At 34.2% G+C, this 19,107-nt stretch overlaps 1 non-coding gene across 1 annotated transcript; it reads right to left on the bottom strand.

Moving 5' to 3' along the window:
- Nucleotides 1-14,056: 14,056 nt before the first annotated feature.
- On the bottom strand, nucleotides 14,057-14,163 carry LOC141687922 (small nucleolar RNA R71). The gene has a single exon (XR_012561400.1). It is a non-coding gene; the product is annotated as a small nucleolar RNA R71 (small nucleolar RNA).
- Between the last annotated feature and the right edge of the window lie 4,944 nt (nucleotides 14,164-19,107).

Below are 19,107 nucleotides of genomic sequence, written 5' to 3'. Positions count from 1 at the left end.
AAGCACGCTATGATATCCACCAAGAAATTGGAGCGTCAGATGGAGGAAGAAGCTTGTAGGGAGAATTAGGGTTGCCTCCCTCTTCACCCATAATAAGGATAAGGCTAATAAGGTTTATAACATTATATTGATAGGAAAAAAATTCATCTTATTTTTTTCATATTATATTTGTTAACCCTATATTTTGATTAATCTCATTAATTCATTGATTAATAAAAAAAATTTAATCGTTAATTCTTTTCTAAACTCTTTATAAAATATTAATCTCCCTAATTTAATTTCACTAATTAAATTCTTAATTAATAATATTAAGAACTCATCTTAATTATTTATTATAAATTAAATCATATTTAATTAATTATAAAAAATGCTAATCAATTATTTATTTCATAAATAAATAATGACTAACTATTATTAATTTAACACTTCCACTAATAAATCATTCTCTTTATGGTGTGACCCTATAGGTTCAATATTAAAGCCGGTAGTAGAAATAAATAAAAATAAAACCATTTTATTATTATTTATAAGAGTTTTTTAACTTATTAAATATAATTAATAAATTAATCATGTATATTCTAAATCGCGAGGGATAATTCTCAATATATCACGACAATCTGGATAACATGAATTCACTACTTAGAATACCAAGAACCTATTCAGTGAGTAGTTACCGTATAATAAATTACTTTTACCCTACAATGTCCCGATCAAATACAAGGCATGGTTCTCGTGTCAAACCTATCTAATTTAATCATATTTTTACCTCTTCACCATGCCTAGTAATTTTTAATGCAAATCAGAAACTTCTTTCTAAATTCATTCATTTTGGCTAGAGATTCCCGAACTAGCATAAGTGGAATAGCATTGGACATTCTCTTCTTTCACTAGAAGGGGCATATACTTTATTGATAATTCACTATCTTCGTGTACAAATTCCTACACCCAAAAGAGCCCTTTTTATTGTCCCTGGAAACTAAGAACTAAAGCAAAGTATACTTCACTGTACACAAGATGACTATGATGACCTCAAGTCTAAGGACACTTGTATAATTATCACTATGTGACAACTACTGACATGTAAGTCAACTCCATCAGTTGTTCAGCTATGTGAGTCATATTCAGTAAACTTATTCTATAATAAACACATATATACTAGCTATAGTGTCACCACACAAATGTCTATGAGAACAGTCATCCTTCATAATGAAGCAAGCATAGTATGTATCGATCTTTGCTGATTACTAACTATCAATTAGTTATCCTACGACCAGGAACTATTTAAGTTCGGAGTTATTATCTTTTAGGTCTTATTATTATGATCTCATCATAATGTATGAAATCTTTACTCTAAACTATGGTATATCTTATTTAAACACTTAAATAGATAAAACCCATAATAAAAAAACAAGTTTTTATTAATATAAATAAAATTGAAACAGATTACATAAAAGTTATTCCTAAATTATCATACATGATTGGACTTAGGACACATCTCTTTCAGAATTCGCCAATAATCCGAAGAGAATCCTGGTCAAATTTGGCCAAAATGCATCCTGGTCAAAATTCTACCAGGAATCCTCGTTGAAAAGGGACAGAATCCCGGTCTACACAGGTTAAAATCCATCAATAATGGTGCATGAGACCCCGATAATTTGATCAAGACCGTGGTCTAAAATGTTCAAAATATTTTTTTAAGAAAAAATTGAATGAATGGAAATAAATTTCCAAAATTCTGTAACAATAGGTATGCAAATACCCATTTTTCTTCGATACAGGAGCCAATAAGGTCACACATTCGTCCTTGAATTTGCTTTTCTAGGGCTGAAGACCCATTTACAAAATATATATATACATATATTATATGAATGCTAAATATAAGGAAAAAAATATTATTAGTGATAATAATATTGAAGTCCGGGTCAAATTTTATTCAGGTTGGACAATCCTGATTTTAGGACCAATATTATTCAAAATTTTGAATAAATTAATAATTTTATTATTAATAATATTTGAAAAAAAAGTAGAGGGTAAAAAAAATAAAGGACCTAGAAATCACCTCGAAATGGGGGAGAATTCTGCTTGAAACATGGTTCGACAAGGCTGACCAAAACAAGGATAAGTCGACCAAGAGTATGGTCGAAGAGGGTTGCATGGCCAAAAATGCAACTCGGTACCCCATGTTTTGCAGACTTTACAAGATGTCCATTCAAGTTTTAAAAGGAGCAAATTTGTCCCTACAGTTTACAGAAAGAAAGAATTATCCCTCAAGTTTGCAATTTTTCAGAAAAATACCTGAAATTAGAAAGTTTACAATATGAGACCTTGAAAAATTATAAAAACACCCTTGATGGGTAAATTTACAAAAAAAGTACGTGTTGGTATAAAATTTCCTAAAATATTAGAAAAAATTACGAAAAATACCTAGAGGTACGAAAAATTTCCTAAAATATTAGGAAAAATTACGAAAAATATCTTGAGGTAAAGATTTTTTTTAAAAATATTTAGAAAAATTACAAAAAATACTCCGAGATATGGAAAAAATTCTAAAATTTTAGGAAAAATTATGATAAATATCCAATGGTACGAAAAAAATCCTAAAAATTTAGGAAAAAAACATGGAGGTAAGATAAAATTCCTGAACTATTAGGAAAAAATACAAAAAGTACATGTGAATGATATGGGTTAAAAATAATCTTAATTGCATAACTAATATTACATTAATTAGACCTGATTTGGTCCAAAGGGTAAGCTCAAAATAATGAGGCCCAAAAACCTAATTATTTATTAATTTTATAATTACTAAATTAGCTAATTAAACAGCCTAATAAATGTGTTCAAATAAAGAACTACTTCTATAAGAATTTACCTCCAAGCAACCTATATTTAGAAGGAAACTGATTCCTTCTTTTTAGGATTCCAAAGTCTAATCAAAGATGGAGACTTGCCTACCAAGTCTCCCAATTATGGCTTAATTCCTAGATTCTCAATGTCTATATAAAGGGTCTTAACCCTCAATTCCGGAGGAACGTTTTGGACAAGAGCTCGATACGTCAATGCCATGATACAATGTTCTAGAGCACAACTCTAAGCGTTACAAAGCCGAGAAGGCACCACAAGTCACGAGACCAACACCTTGCTAGACGTTTTAGACTCAGTCCTCAAAGTACATAAAAGTCACTACGTCCTTGGTGTACCCTTGCTGCCATAGCCCCCAGGGCATCAACAAGAACTACGTTTTGGCTTGATCCTTGGTATACACCAAGGTACGTAGGCATCTTGTGAGGGCAGATATGTGCCACGTAATACAAGTGCAGCCATTAAAGTTCGAAGCTCATCAAATTTTAATATTAAATACGCATAATAAATATAAATAAGTTTTTTATCCATAACACCTTCCCACAGTAAGCACTCAGCATTTCACGTATATGTCTTTACCTTTAATGTATCGAAATTATATCATACATTAATCCTTTTTTTGCATTACTTTCTTTTGTATGCTTTCACATTCACTTTCTCATATAATCATTTTCATGCAAATACGTTGTCTCCAGATGCAAGATAATAAATAGTTTCTGGTTTGATCGCTAATTGGTGTGATATATTTAGTTAATGCGACACTTGTTTTGTCATTTTTGCTCGGCATTTTATCACCTCCATCTCGGATACAACAATTTGAATCATCCATCGTTTTCCTATTTTAGTTATATAGGGTCATCACCCATAAAATAACACGATTTTGTAATCAAGTTTCTCACAAAGAATTATAGTATATATTATTGTTATTATTATATTATTATATTATTATTAGGGAAATTATATAAAATATTATATTTACGTATCTTAATTACAAAAACACTGTCTCTCTTTCTTTCTTTTCAGCATTATGACTTTCTAACTTTTATTTTCAATAATAGGGTTTTATATCATTTCTTATTTCTAAGCGAAGATAGTTATTCAAAGACGAAGATCATTATCGTTGGTTCAATATATTTAATTTGATGAATATATTACTATCTATATGTTTGTATATACATACAACTACATGGATCTACGAAATTATTGCATTTTTATTGATTTGAAAAGTACTGTTGCTTTAATATTTGATTTATATAATGTTGATCTCTACGTTCTGGTAAGTTCTCTTATTATCATCTTTCCTTCTTGTATGATTTTTAGATTGCTTACAAACTGTATGATTAAATGTCAAAAATTATGAAGTATTCATAAATATTGGTTGCTTCACATATTGAATTTAAATAATTATATTTACAGTTGGCTATAAAGTTGCGTTAAGTTAATTACAACATATAAATAATGCAACTGAAAAAATCAACTGCTACAACTTAAATTAACTTTAAATATTAACTTGTGAAAAAATCAAGTTCAAATTGTATTTTAGGTTGTAAAGATGCAGATCATATTTTTAAAAATAAAACTTTAAGAAACGTTTTTTTGTAATTTCATTTAATAAAAATGTTATTTTTGGGAAAAATAGGTATTAAAATGTTGTTATTTATGGAAAAACCTTATAATTATTATTATTATTATTATATATATCTACTATTCAGAAATAAATATAATTAAAATTAAGTATGTTCTTAAGGTTTCAGTTTAATTTAAAATTATAAATAATAATAGGTATTATTACTTATTATTTATAATTCACCGGTTTACATTACTAATTTGATAGTTAAAATTATGAATTCTCGTTTTTAAAATTTAAACTTAGGCTAAAAACACATAAAATTATATTTTACACCAAAAAACTTAACTATTAACTAAAATATTATTATACATGCACGTATGTTTGTATGCATGTATGTATTCATAATCATTACAAAATAATAAATTATGAATTAATATGCATATTAATTATGCAACAACTAATAGAATTTAATAGATAAATAATTAGATGAAATTAATATTACTTAGATATTAATTAGGGGCTTATTGTCTAAATATTTAGTCTAATCTTATCTATATATATATGATAAAATATATTATAATGAGTTAGATATATAAATATGTAGTAATGATTTAGATATATGTATTTATATTAGTCCCTAACAATGCAACAAGAATTACAGAGGGGGTTGAATGTAATTCAGAAACTTTTTCTGAATTATAAAATGTTCTAACTCAAAATATATATGTAAGCGTTTTGATTCGCAAAGTGTAGAATGACAAGTTAAAATGAATCAAAACACAAAGTAATAAAAACACAATTCTTTAAAACTTTCTGGTGGATTTGAATGTATCCACCAGATATATATATATATATATATCAAGAAAACCCTGTGAAGCTTGAATAGCTCACAGCTGCTTACAAATATGAACAACTAAACTTACAGAGAAATGCTATAAGATACAGGTTACAATTATTTCTCTGAGAATGTATTTGCTTAGTCTTGTTGTCGTTCTACTTGCTACTATTGGTTTATATATCACCAAGATTACACAGTAATAAGACAAGATAGTAAAATAAAATCTATCAAGTCTAATACTATGCTGCTTCACTACTATATTCCAGCATCTTTGAATATCTTCATAATAACATGGAAATGGTAATGCTTCTTTTTTCTCAAAAACCCAGTTGAATAGGCTGCCACATTCCTTTTGCAAACACTCGACGCATGTAACTGTGTTGTCACTGTCAACAGATGTTTGAATTGATCATCCGTGGGGTACATGATTATCATCCGTCGGGTTGCCTTATTGATCATCCGTCGGGTAGCTTTGTTGATCATCCGTCGGGTAGCTATTTGGCACTTGACTTCATTTCATTTATGCAGAATTATAAGACATCTTATATTTACAATTAATCAACCTATTTTGCATATCTAATTAAAGTCAACATGACTTATATGCTACTACAGAATCTATACAAAGGTGTTTGCAGAAATGTGCTTCATGACTTATTGTTACATAAGCTACCCACTCGATGGATGTCAAATCATTATCCGTCGGGACTATATTGAGTCATCCGTCGGGACTATATTTGATTATCCGTCGAGTGCTACATTTTTCACTAAGTTGAATCTACTAAGGTATTTTGTTAATGAAATCATCAAGTTCACAACATATTCCCAACAATCTCCCTTAATTTACGTCTACTAGAATTGTAGCCATAAATTAAGAGAAACTTGATGATAACAAAATAATCTAAAAATACAGATTTAAAAAGTAGTAGATAAAACTGTAAAGTGCTGCAATAATCACTTGAAAAATTTTCAAGGTAAAGTGTACAAAGATTTGCTCACAGTTTTTTTCAAGGTGCTACTCTAGTCTGAGCAGATTGATCTATTTCCTTGATGATCTGGATCTCTTTCCGAGCTTTCTGTTATTTTCTTTTATCTGATTTTGGAGCTGTCTGTGGAATTCAAGTTCATCATATTCTGAGAGATTTAGCATTCCTTGCATTTCCAGAAGAGTCTAATCGCTAGAGATGCTCAACTGGTCCTCTAATCTGAAAAATCTTCTAACTCCCTTATCATCCATGAATTCCATCAGCTAGTAGGGCCTTAGATGCACTCTACTCCCTATGTAAGGAATAGTTAAGGTCTTTGGGAGTGCATCTTTGGCTCTAATACTCCTCAGTTCTTTAATCTTCTTTAGGACTAATCTTCTAGCTGTCACATTGAATCCAAAGTTCTTTTTGAAGGATGAATAAAATTTTATCAGTACAGATTGGCTCTCTTGAAGAATCCTGTGAAGTGGCCATTGAATCTCTTTTCCTCCCTTGTACTTGGTTACTAACCTTTCAGGTAGATTCCTGTAAGCATCAATCCCTCTAACTTCTTCCAGTTCATCTAGATAGAGGTTTAGATCAGAGAATTCCTTGATATCACAGATGTACATGATATCTCCCTTGTTGACTTTGGTTTGAGCTTTGGTTAGGGATTTGGATCTGAGAGTTGAGGGCTTCACTTTCTTGACTGCTCTGGTCTTTGTCTTCTTTGGCTTCATGAAATGAGGTAGATTGAGTTCAGGTATTGGTAGACTATCTCAGTATATTGGCTCATCCTTTGGAATGATAGGTTCACCATGAAAATTCTTGGATGGATCTATCTTGAATTCTTCATGTGCCACAGAGGGCATGGATGTTTGAGTTTTTGTAGAAGTAGACTCTTTGGGAAAGTTTCCTTCCATCTCCTCATCACTGAAATCCAATTTTCTATTGATTATTTTCTTGTACCTTGGCTTCTTTGTCTGTGGAGGTTCATCTTGCACTACTTGATCTTGAGATTCAGCAATTTCAGATGGTTGAGCAGAAATCTGTTGTGTGGGTTTCACAGCTTGCAACTTGGCCAAGATAGTAGCTTGCTCCTTCTTTTGTTTGAGCTTTATTGCATCTAGAGCAGCTTGCTTCTTTTCTTGCTTTAATCTTGCCTTTTCTTCCCTTTTTGATTCAACAAAATGAGGGTGTCCAGCCACCACACAAATTTCCTTACCATTTCTGAAAATCTTGGCAATTCTCCTTTTTAGAAATGAATCTGCAGGATCCTTGTAGAATGCTATAGACCTGGCCAACAGCTTCTTCTCATCAGGCTTTGGTGTCACATACACTGTGTCCAAAGGATTCTTTAGTGAATATTTTGAATAGTTCACCTTTGGCTTCATAATTAGTTCAGCCTTTGGAGATTTGATGCAGCATGTCTGGCCTCTTTCCAGATAGTTCATGCTCATATCATTCACAGAAATTTACCTGACTTGAGAGTGATGAATGGCTGACTTTTCTGGCTTCTTTGCTAGACCAAACTTCTTTTGAATATCCTCATCAATCTTCTCCCAGTTTATTGCACTAAACTGCTTCTTCTCAGCTGCTTTCAAAGTGGTTGCTGCTTCATTTATCAAATCAATGATATCTTTAGCTGGTGGCTTTGGGAAAGCAATTGTTGGCACAATTGCTTTGCTAACTTAAATGTTGAGCTGTTTCTCCCCCTCACTTGAGCCTTTCTCCCTCTTTTTATTATCATCAAGTTGTGTGGGAGGGAGTTGAGCAGCCCCAAACTGTTGGAGTAGAGCAGTCTGAGTTTCTTGATTGGTAAGTATCTTGGCCACTAACTTCTCTACAGTAGATAATCTTGAGTCCATGGCCTCACTTTCCTATTGAGATCAGCCTCCTTCCTTAGCTTTTGAGCTATTTCAGTCATGGTGGTTGCAGGAAGTCTAGCATCCAACCTTGCTATGACATCTTGTTTTACTTCAGAAATTTTTTGCTTGATTTCATCCACACTCTGACTGTGTTGAAGAGCTTGAATTTTATGCAGCTGGAGTGCTTCAAGGTGTGCTGTAAGTAGCTTCTTTGTGCTGGCATTAGAAGATGTCTGAATGGCTGTTTGGGTGTCATGAATTAGCTTGAATAGCGTTGATTGGAGATGTGAGTAGGAACATTCTTTTGTTAGCATCCAGGCAGGAACATCTGCATCTCTCCCTATGCTCATGCTATTTTCCTCATCATCTCCACCAGCATCCCCAACAGAATTTTCATCCAGTTCAAAATCACTGCCAATAGTAGAAGGCATAGCAGTGATTGCATCCTTTTCTCTCTGTAAAGATTGTGTAGTATGCACCAAGTTTAGCAATCTTTCAGCCTCCTCATTGCCCTGTACATCTAGAGTTTGGTAAGCTGTAATAGGGTGAGTAAATGTCTCAGCATCTAGGGAAATAGAATTTATAACAGCTTGATATTCTTGTTGAAATAGCCTTTTCCTTTCTGCATCATTGACATTCATTGACTCACTTGCAATGGTTTCCATCCTTATCAGACCTGTAACTGCATTTCTCTCATGATCTCTCTTTTCTTGCTTCAAAGTCTCACCTTGGCTCCCACCCTCACACCCTCACCTTCACCATCTAAGGTGGGACTCCTCATACTCACTTTTGCCAGTCCTGAAGAAATGAACTGCATTGGATCACTCTTTTTCTCTCCTTTTTACTGGGAGCAACCCAGACTCTCACTTAAGTCACTACCTTCCCTCAATCCTAATAGTGATTGCATAATTACTAAGTCATCTGCACTTGTGACTATAGTTGAACTTTGGAGTTGTGCAGAGACACCCGACGGATGAGAAATATCCATCGGGGTAGTAATTTGCCTATCCGACGGATGATTGCTGTTAGGCACATCCGTCGGGATACAATCACTACTTGACGGATGAACAATATCCATCGAGTGAGTAGAAATGAATGAGTTTGAAGTGGAAACTATTGTGGACTCTGCGCAGATTGATAAAATTTTTGGCACATATGTCTCAACAGTTTCAAAAAGAAATGGCAAGTGAGCCAACAAATCATCTAGAAGATGATGCTCACTTGCATGGATTTTTGGCTTCTCCAACAGAGTTAAAGATGGAGAATATGGTTGTGATGTTTGAATCATGTCAACATCCAAAGATTGTGTGGGAGAATTTGGTGTTTGAGGTGTTTCAATTTGTACATATTTTGGCTGTAACTCCATATTTGTTAGAGCCACATCAATTTGACTTTGAGATGGTGTGGTGACTGGGTCTTTAACTCCAGTTTGCACTGTATGTGTACCCTGTGCATCCCCAAGGGTTTTGGATTTCTTCTTTCTTGTGTAGGTTTGTGGTGAACTTGTGTCCCTACCCCTTTTGTTCTGTGCTCTTGGCTGAGAGCTTGTTTCAATGGTAACATCCTTTTGGGAGGATGAAACCAGTATTGAGCTAATGTCCTTATTAACCACTGTAGTTTGTTGAGAAACTACAGTGTGGCTAGGCTGGGAAACACTCACCTCTCCAACCTTATCCTTAGGGCTTCTTTGATTTTCACCTTGTCCCTCACCAGTCTTTCCCACCTTCACACTCCCCTATTTATGGTTAGTGAATTTACAACTGGCGTCTTTTGAGAGACACTAGAGGGGGCTTTCTTTGTCTTTGGTTTTGAAACTTTGGATTTGGTAGTTTGGGTAGGCATCTCTCTAGTAATTGACACAGATGCCACTGCTACACTAGAAGGCAAAGAAATGGTTGAGGTTGGAAGAGTAGAGACAGTTGATATTACCTCACTTACCTGAGGTGCCTCCATTACTGGAAAGTAGAAGAGTGGCACCTCTTTGTGGTGGTTTACTCTGTTTAAATCTACAATAATTTTTCTTTCTTGAACCCAACAATCTAACTTGTTGGTTGGGTTCTCAAGCACAATGTCCTCAGAGAGGTGGTTAGCAAGCATCATGAAAAATCTAGCATAATAAACATTCTTACCCCTCTTATTAAGCTCCCCTAACTTAAACCCCAACTCAAATAAGACTAGATCACTAAAGTTGTAGAATTTATCAGTTACTAGCATGTAAAGCATGTTGAGCATGGAGATATTAACTGAATCAAAATTGCTAATTTTACCAGAAAATATTTTAGTAACTACATCACACAGATAACTACATTCCTTCCTAAGACCCAACCTCCTAATTTCACTTAATTTAGAAGTAGAGAGTGCATAGCCCATGGAATTAAGCATATTAACAATGTCAGTGTCAGTGTGTGGAGAAGTTACAGTATTATCAGGAAACTTGAAGCATGCTTTAACAATATCACTATTAACACAGAATTCCTTACCTTTAATTATGAAAGTGATTGTCTTGTCGGTTGAGTTGTACACTGCAGTTGTCCATATTTCTTCAACAACCTCACAGTAAATGGTGGGTGATTCCAGCATGGCATAGTTGAGTTTGCAGTTCTTCACAAAATCCATCATTTTGTGGTAGTCACCAGACTGTTGAATCCCCTTGTTCACTAGAGCCGTGAAATTGTTTTTCTCATAGATAAAGCCAGTTTGAGACATAATTTTGATGACTGGTGCCATTGTTAGAGAGTGAAAATTGCAGAGAGAGAGATGATAATTGCTTTTGAGAAAGAAAGAAGTTAGAGCAGATGAATTAAGAATGATAAAAGAAAAGAAATGAAAATGAATTATGCTTTTATACTATCTCAAAAATAATTGTCAAAAATAATAAAGTAAAATAAAGTGACCAATAAAAATTGCCCAAAATAGTCGTTTAAAAATAAACTGTTAAAATTCCATCACTTATCCGTCGTGTTATGCTTACAAATTGTAAGTACACTCGATGGATAAAGTTCAGAAAATTAACGGGTAGGATTTAGACAATTCGACGGATGAGGATAAACAGTTATCCGTCGAGTTATAAAATATTCCAGAAAAATAATTGATTTTATTAACAAATTGTATTCCGATGGATGATCAAACTCGATGGATAATAATCATCCGTCGGGATGTAAATTTAGACTTAGCCAAAATTTCATCCAACACTGAAAAATCAATTAAATTTCTGGCTACATTACAACTTGCAAATTATCTGAAAAGATTCAAGAGTAATTAAGCATACCTAACTCACTTACCAACCTTGAAAAGGTGGATTCATCCAGTGGCTTGTTAAATATATCAGCAAGCTGTTTTTCACTTGGAACAAAATATAGTTCCACAGTACCATTCATTACATGTTCCCTTATGAAGTGGTACTTGATGTCTATGTGCTTTGTTCTTGAATGTTGTACTGGATTTTCAGTGATGGCAATTGCACTTGTGTTATCACAGAAAATAGGAATTCTTTCCACTTGCAGACCATAGTCTAGCAATTGGTTTTTCATCCACAAAATATGTGCACAGCAACTGCTAGCAGCAATGTATTCAGCTTCTGCTATAGAAGTAAAAACTGAATTTTACTTTTTACTGAACCAGGACACAAGCTTGTTTCCTAGATATTGACAAGTTCCTGTGGTACTTTTTCTATCAATTCTACAACCTGCATAATCTGCATCTGAATAACCAGTTAGATCAAAATCAGAATCTCTAGGGTACCAAATGCCAAGTTTTGGTGTACCTTTGAGATATCTGAAAATTCTCTTAATAGCAATTAAATGAGATTCTCTAGGATCAACCTGAAATCTAGCACAGAGACATGTAGCAAACATTATATCTGGCCTGCTAGCTGTTAAGTATAGAAGTGAGCCAACCATGCCTCTATAACTTGAAATATCCACAGACTTTTCAGTAGTATTTAATTCAAGTTTAGTTGCAGTGGCCATGGGAGTTTTTGTAGATGTGCAATCCATTAGTTCAAACTTCTTTAAAAGATCATAAATGTATTTAGTTTGACTAATGAATATTCCATCACTAACTTGCTTAACTTGCAAACCAAGAAAGTAAGTTAGTTCTCCTATTTTGCTCATTTCATACTTACTTTGCATCAATTTGGCAAACTTATTGTAAAGTTTTTCATCTGTAGAGCCAAAAATAATGACATCTACATAAATTTTAAACAAGTATGCTAGAGCCATTAACATTTCTAAAGAATAATCTACAGTACCTCTAGTGAAGTGATTCTCTAAAAGAAACTTTGACAAAGTGTCATACCAGGCTCTAGGCGCTTGCTTCAATCCATAGAGTGCTTTCAAAAGATAGTATACATGATCAGGTAGATTTGGATCTTCAAAACCAGGAGGCTGACTGACATAGACTTCCTCCTCCAAATCTCCATTTAGAAAGGCACTCTTGACATCCATTTGATAGACCTTGAAATTGGCATGGACTGCATAAGGGGTTGGAGCGGGACCCTCTGGCACCAAGGGTGTTAATCCCGATACAAGAAGAGAGCTTTGAACTTTCTGAGAAGGTGTAGTATAGATTGATGTAGTATGTATTTGAATAAAATAAATTTAGCTTTAAAACATGTTCAGATAGTTAGTTTGTAATAAAGAGAGTTCTATGAGACTTTAACTTGAGTTTGTAATAAAGATAGTGTTTTGTTCTTATTTTCATACCTTAACCTTAAAGATCCTGGATAGAATATAAAGGGGTTGGATATATGTTTGTATAATTATGCATGATTAGTGGGTAACTCTAACCGTTTTACTTGCCCTGTGTAATCATAAAGAATAACTTGTGCTTAAATCATTATGTTGTCAAATTTTGTAGACATATAGGGTCTCAACATAATTGATGCATATTCAACTTCTATCTTAATTGTGGATGTTTGGTAGAATGGTATTAGTACAACGAAAGTTGGCTTTTATCAGTTTCGTGTTGTTCGATTAATATATCACTGTTTCATGCTAAGGGTAATAACGATGACTATTGAAGGAAGTAGTAATGAAGTTATGATCTCATGTGTGTTTAATATTGTTAATTCAAGTGTCAATTAAGTGTTTAATTCTTGTAGTTAATTGTAGTTAATAATTAGTTAATCAAATTTAAGTGTTATTGTCTTGACATTGAGAAGTAATCATATATTGGTGAGTAAGTGTTAATTGAACATAATTAGTCTATCTGTGGGAATGAACTAGAAATTGTTATATATTACTTGCGAATGTGTATACTTGCGTGAATTATAAGCGCGTGTTTTGTGTCTAACAAGTTTTTGGCGCCGCTGCCGGGGACTCGGCGTATTTGTTTAGTTTATGTACTTGCCATCAGTGGTCATTAGGACTCGTTGATTAAGACGTGTTACTTATTATTTCCGGTTGTGTTTCAGGTACTCTAGCGAGCGTTTATGAAAACACGTTCTCGCACTCGCAAGAGAACTTTAGATACGGCTGAGGAGACAGAGTCAGTTCTTGATATTCCGGAGAAGATAGATTTTGAAGATTCGGACAAAGAGAGTGAGCAGAAAGAATCAGTAATCATGGGTGATCGTATAGTTCCAGCAGCAGATCCAGCTCTTATGGACTTTTCTCGGCCTAAAATTGATGACATTCAGTCAAGCATCCTTCATCCGGCTATTCACGCTAACACTTTTGAAATCAAGCCGGGCACTATTCAGATGGTGCAGAATTCTGTTTCTTTCGGAGGTGCTGCGACTGAAGACCCCAACATGCATATCAGGAATTTTGTCGAGATCTATAATACTTTCAAATATAATGGTGTGACTGATGAGGCTATCAAGCTGAGGCTTTTCCCATTCTCTCTGAGGGATAAAGCTAAGGACTGGTTACATTCTGAGCCAGCTGGGTCCATCACTACTTGGCAAGATCTTGCGCAAAAGTTTCTGGTAAAGTTCTACCCAATGGCGAAGACTCCAGCTATGAGGAGTGCTCTTACTCAGTTTGCGCAGCAACCAACAGAATCTATGTGTGAAGCTTGGGAGCGCTACAAGGAGATATTGAGAAAGTGTCCACATCATGGTATGCCTGACTGGATGGTGATCACTGGTTTCTATAATGGTTTGGGGGCCCAATCTCGGCCCATGCTCGATGCAGCAGCTGTAACACCCCTAATCCGGGGTCGGGGATTCGGGTTGTCACGAGTTCCATTTCCCTTATCAATACTTAATCTTAACAGTCAACCAACTACTGTGTACTGTGACCCCACAATATACACACACACACCACAAGTTATAGTCTCAGAGATGAATACCACAAATAACACAAGTCATTTTATTCCACAATTATAAGTCATTACACCTCAAAAGGGTTTCTGAATAATTTACATATTCCTTGCCATTATTACAATTCATAATATACATAAGTCTGGTACATCAATAGTTGAAAACCTAGCCTATTGGTAGTTCCTACCTCAGCTACGGCGGTATCAACGCCTACAGGAAACTGCGGAACGTTTCCTATCCGCTCGCGAATTGGGAGCTTGATCATGTTCATCTTGTCTATCTGTTGTTGTGTGATGAAAGAAGAAAGCAAGGGTGAGCAACAAGCCCACCAAAATAATATGTATAATGATTAACAATATATGAGCATTCTCATAGCACTCATGAAAGTCTTGGTCAAGAAGAATTGAACCAAGCTTGACCTCTTAATGCGACCAAGTCGCAAAATATTTAGTATATATGTATATATACTTTTCAAAATCTTTGAAATCCTCTGCCATGCAGAATATACACAGGGTTCCAGTTTATAACTGTATAAAAATATCGTTGCAAGGTGATCTCATATATCTAATCTTGTCTCAACGTTTTTTCTGAAAATCTTTGTCATGCATAAGATAATCATTAACTAGATATAAGTTGAAAAGATGAAGTTAAAAGATACTCCAATATACTTATATCTTTCCCAAATACTACTTGAACTACCACCGTTCAAGGTATAATCCGTTTCAAAAGTTCATCACATAGATGAGACTACAAGATAAGATTTGAATAGATTCAATCTTTGAAATATCATTTTAAATAATGAAGTTACGAGATACTTCATTAAGTCCCGATATATATATACACCTATATATATACATTTCATACACTCCTTGAAAACCTCTGTTATGAAAATTATAAACAGAGTTGCAATATCTAATGAATTTGGAAAGGAGAAAACCTTGGCATAAACCTGATATCTTGCTGATCAGGCAAAGATACCAATACGTAACCTTTTCTACTAGTAGATGGACGAATTCCCCACTGGTCATCACCCTGGCCACATTAGGACCTATGCTCGACTGCCACTCAGCTACTTACACATTGATGGACTCCCACTGAGCCACTTACACTTTCATGGACGCCCACTGAGCCCATGTTGCTTATGCCGACTCAATTAGATGAACTTACTTCCCGAACGATGGGCAAGTAATCAAGATGTTTTCTCAAAACAGCAACCTCGTTGCGAATGTAAAATACACCACTGAGCCGGATCCCTCAGGTTTTAAGCGAGTATTTAAATCCTCCTCGAAAGGAAGATCTTAAATATAAAAATGAGTTTTGGGATCCGCTCTAACTTTTAAAAATTATTTTGAAGACTCGAAAATATTTTTAAGAATGTTAGGAGTAATGCTGATTTAATGAAATAAATCAGTCCCGATATATTAGAAAATATCTGAATATTATTATTTAAATAATATTCCCATAAGGATAATCTTTATAAAAATAATTTGAAGTAGAAGTTTTAAAACTCATTCTTGAAATGAATAATAAATAACCAAAGATATACATATACGAAAGTACGATCTTTATTTGAATAATCGAAAATAAGTTTGATTATCGAAACATTATTCTTTAATAAAATAAAGAATATTATTTAATAAAAGAAGCGGAGTCATAAGCCCTCGAATTAATATTCAAAATAATATTCATTAAATAAAATAAACGGAGTCTTAAGTCCTCGAATGAATATTCAAAATAATATTTATTAAATAAAATACACGGAGTCATAAGTCCTCGAATGAATATTCAAAAATAATATTCATTAATTAAAATAAAGTTATCGAATAAACCTTATTCGATTAATAGTTTTGAAAACTATATCTATATATTATAAATATATATATATAATATACTTAGGAACATCGACTCCCGGTTTAGAAAATGTTCACCTTTGGGTCCTCTATACTAAGGGTATACGCAACTACTGCTTATCTCTAGCATAGGTATTATGCAACTTATAAACAATTGAATCAACAATTAGATATCAAGATTACGAAACAGACATGCATATATACCATATTACATGCTCCAATATATCACAAGATTTGCTAATAACAATCATGCACTTATCACAAGATAATGCATATACATATTTTTACATCACAACAACAGTATAACGGGTAGAAATCTTGCCTGAGTGGTCCGGGGTAGACTTAATCTTAGAGTGGGTCCGGTAACCTACGAACAATAGCATAAGACGGAATTAAACCACGGTCGCTTAAGAAACTAGACTTTAACCAATTGAACCCTAACGTTTGCTTATGGTCATTTTTACGCTTAATAAATCACATAAGTCATTCGAGTACCCTCGGCTCCACCATTTTTAATAAATTAACCGTTACGAATTTTAAGGCGACGCTTTCGCGAATACCGTACCAACTACCTAGTCCACTTTACATAATTGTTTCATACTCCAATTAGTCATTTAAGGGCCTTAGCTAAGGTTTCAAACTAAGGCGAGGGGTAATGGTTCGTTCGCGAAACGCCATTACTTAAAACGGTCGTTTCTCCTAAACCGTACATCGGATTCAAGCGAACCACATATCAAAACGAAGATCGTAACATGAACTATCTAAAAATGGCAAAGGTTAGAATCTTTCAGTGAGTTCACGGGTCCTAAAGTTAAGAACAGAACAGTTAAGGAAAATCGGGCATTATGACGTTTATGTGTACGCGATTTCCAATTTAATTAACACTCTAAATTATCATCAATTCACTCACAACTACCAATACAACAATATTCAACCATCATACTACAAAATCAGTCCCCAACTCCAAATTTTACCAATTTATCCAACCAATCAAAGACCCAATATTCAAAACCAATGCAAATCCACCAAAACTACTTATAATCAAAGATCAAGCCTTAATACTAACAATGCTTCAATAAAACTTAATGGAATCATAAAATCAAAGCTAGGGTTTGAAGTAGATACCATCCTTGGTAGGTGTTAAGTTGCTAGGAAGCCTTAGGGAGCCTTAATCTAACCTCCTACAAGCTTGATCTTTCCTAAGAAATCAAGAACACAAAGTTAGGTTTTGAAGTTTCTAAAAGTCCGATTTAAAGAACTGTAAAAATGAGGGTATTACCTTGCTTATTTGGACGAGACTTGTGAACAAGAGTTGTAGGCCATATCAATACCTTTTCAACGAGCTATTGAATACAACATTTGAGTGAGTATTGAAGGAGATATAGTAGTTTTAAGTTGCTGCTCTGGTTTTCGCCGAGAGCAAGGGAAGAAAAAGTGAAGTAAAAATATTTCTAGTTTGATTAAATGATTTGTGTGGTGTTTAGCTTGGTTACTTCCTTTTATTTTTAATTAGATTGTTACCATGGTAAAAATTATGTGGCTCACAATCAACCAACCAATCCCTCCATTTGTCATGCTTATGTCACCATGCATATGTCATCTTTCTCATGTCATCCTCTTACACTTGTCTTCTTCTTGTTGGTATGATGACATCATCATCATTTAACCTCTTTGATTAACCCCTAATTACTTGGCTAATGACCGCTTATTTGTTATACGGTTCGCTTAACTTTCGTTCTCGTTTATTGTTTGAGGGATCATACCTGGGATCTTATTACTTAGGTTCCCCTAAACCTTTCTCAATAATTTATATTCATTTTATGATCCTCTCTAAAAATCCTTGAATTTAAATCCTTTTTATCATGTTACCTTATACTCAATTCTTTCGGTATCTGGTAGATTTTCGGGAAAAATCAAAGTGTTCGGATTTGGATTCTGACGATCTTTACATACACTTATTTACTTTATGGAATACTAATACGATCTTAGAATTTCCATAACAGTACTCCTACATAGCGTGGTCTGATAGTTTTCCTTAATCAGCATCATCAGCAAAAGTTACTATTCATCCATGTTTCAAAAATTCCAAAAATTGGGGTTATTACAGTCTCCCCTCCTTAAAAGGATTCCGTCCCGGAATCGGATAGAAAATGAATAGGGATGTTCTCTTAGCATTGCACTTTCTAACTCTCAAGTAAATTTTCCTACATTGTGGTTCTACCATCAAACTCTGACTAGTTTCATAACCCTTCTCCTAAGCACTTGTTCCTTTTTAATCTATAACCCTTCCTGGTTGCTCTATATAGGTTACGTCTGGTTGCATGTCTATGCGCTCATATGCCCCTATTTTTCTGGCATCCGAATTACACTTCCTTAACATTGATACGTGGAACACGTTATGAACTTGCTTCATGTTCGGGGGTAGGGCTAGCTCATATGCTAATTTCCCAATACGTCTTAATATATCCAAGGGTCCAACAATTCGTGGGCTTAGCTTTCCTTTCTTTCCGAACCTTATCCATCATTTCTAAGGGAATACCTATAACAGCACTAGGTCCCCTACTTCCTATTCTTTGTCCTTTCATGTCAAATCAACATACTTCTTATGTCCATTTTGGGCTACTACCAGCCGTCCTCTGATTAGATCTATTATATCCTTGGTCCTTTGGACTACTGCGGGTCCGAGCATCTTGCGCTCTACAACTTCGTCCTAATATAAGGAAGATCGACATTGTGTTCTCTCAAGGATCTCATAAGGCGATATCTCGATACTGACATACGATCTATTATCGTAAGAAAATTCAATCCGCGTTAAGTGATCATTCCAAATTCTTTCAAGTCTATTGCACAGAATCTTATCATAGCTTCTAGCATTATAGCTTTTACTTCTCAATA

This window comes from Apium graveolens, chromosome 9 (assembly GCF_009905375.1).
Source record: "Apium graveolens cultivar Ventura chromosome 9, ASM990537v1, whole genome shotgun sequence".
Classification (NCBI taxonomy): Eukaryota; Viridiplantae; Streptophyta; class Magnoliopsida; order Apiales; family Apiaceae; genus Apium; species Apium graveolens.
Note: the sequence above shows the minus strand (reverse complement) of the source record. Positions and strands in the feature narration are given on the sequence as shown.